The sequence below is a fragment of the Notamacropus eugenii genome, chromosome 6 (genome assembly GCF_028372415.1).
Source record: "Notamacropus eugenii isolate mMacEug1 chromosome 6, mMacEug1.pri_v2, whole genome shotgun sequence".
NCBI lineage: Eukaryota > Metazoa > Chordata > Mammalia > Diprotodontia > Macropodidae > Notamacropus > Notamacropus eugenii.
In genome coordinates this window covers 183,091,689-183,093,899 of record NC_092877.1, presented here as the reverse complement: position 1 = coordinate 183,093,899, position 2,211 = coordinate 183,091,689, and positions in this window count along the sequence as shown.

Genomic DNA, 2,211 nt, shown 5'->3' with positions numbered 1-2,211 from the left:
AATCTTCAGTTAACATTCAAGACAAACTTAAGTACCATCTCCTACAGAAAGCTTTCCTGATACTTTTCTTCTTAACATCGCTTGCATAAAATTTCATCAAATATAAATGGAGGATACATATGCATGTGTGTATACTTTATATTGTATATTAAACATATATATATATATATATATAGCCACACATATATACTTCATTTATTCACAGATGTGTATATATATGCATGCTTATGCATTACATAAGTATGTTTCTGTGTTGTATGTGTATGTATGTCTCTATACACGCATACACATGTGTATAGATAGAAATATAGATGTGTGAGAAAGAGACAATGTGTATATGTGTGTGTGTGAGAGAGAGACAGACAGACAGACAGAGACAGAGAGAGAGAGAGATACAGATGGAGAGAGAGAGAGAGAGAGAGAGAGAGAGAGAGAGAGAGAGAGAGAGAGAGAGAGAGAGAGAGAAACTGGAATCTCTAGTACTTGATTCTGTTGCTATATTAAGACAAGCTAATACATTAGCTCAACTCTATCACTTCAAAAAGCAGTGAGACAATGATACATGGGACAGGCATGTTTCACTGCAGAAGAGAACTTGGACAGAATATTGAATATCCTTTGTCAAGTGTTAAAATTTATTCTTCTTCTAGATGAACACTAAATGAAAAGAATTGCTTATAAAGGTTATGGTCTATTAGTAAGTTTAGGAATTTACTATTACTTAGACTACTTCAACTGAATCACTAGAAAAATATATTTCATTAGCATTGCTCTCTATGTGGCAGTATTCTTCATAAGAATTCACTATTTAGAAGTACAGCGTCAACATTTGCCTTAGCAATATAAAGATAAACACATTATGTCCAAATGTATAGGTTTCATTTGCCACAAGAGAATGATATACAGAACATTTTCCCTTTCTCTGGAAATGAAATGCCAATACAAACATGAGTTAGGAAAGTGGAAATTTCAGCAAATACCTGGATAATTGCATCAAGGTAGATAGTCAGGCTGGATAATAGAAGTCTAAGGAACCCCCTTTCTAAAACTAAGCAGAGTTATTGCTTTCTGAATTATCTTGTACAATTTCTTGAACTTGCCACTTCATTTTGTACTGCACAAAAACCTGTGCGTCTATTATATTTCACAGTGCTATATCTATATAGAAATTAACATCAAAAAAGAAATAAATGTCCACATTTAAGTTGAAGATAAAATGATTCTGACTATGCATTTACTTTCCAACTTATTATACCAAATCCTTACTCCTTGGGAAAACAAAAGTTTTGACTTTTAAGAAAGGAGTTTCCTATATAAAAATATTTTTATTTTAATAATATTTTTCAATAAAAAAACTCATGTCTACATCACATACTTCAGAGAAATGCAGTTATGAAATAAGTTATTGTTGATTGTTAGGATTTGAAAGTGCAGATTTTCAATACTGAGTATTCCTACACTAATTCTTGAAGAGTTTGGTTTCAGGAAATTTATTTTCAATGGATGAACCAATAAACAGATCCTTCTGAGATTCTCCAGTACATGAGCTACTAGAAACAGAGTCAAAAAACTGGGAACCTGAAGCAAAAAGTATAGAACTCTTTTTGAAACTCAGTGTGAAAGAAAAAGATAAGAGTGATGTTGAATAATTGTGTTAAATGAAGTGCCCCTGAAATAAGTGTACTCTCTATGCAACTGAAATATGGTGGTAATATCATGCAATTGGCTCCTTTTAAGTTTTTTATGCTTGTTTATCCGTAGGGAAAAATCAGAATATTTATTGGACTTTTAAATTAAAAAAAATAGTTTTGACATTGGAGTGAGAAAAGGTTTCCACTAAGTTGTCATTCTTCTGGGAATGAACCTTCATCATTCCCCCACCTAAAAAAGATGTTTTCAAAAGATAGTTTCAATAAAACAATAATTTCCAACATAATGACATGTCAATTCATAACACAATTCTTCTACATTTTGAAATATTTTCTTCATCAGCACCAAAAATAGCGTCTATTAGTGGATAAACTGGTTCATGGCCAGATTCCCAGATCATTTTCTAATTTACTATTGTTTTTGTTGTAATATTGGTTCAAAATATTTAAACTGCTAATTTGAACAATATCCAGAATCACTTGATGAAGGAATGGAATGAACAAAATATGATTCTACTTCCTACAAACAGAATCACATATTTATATGTTATAACTATCTATA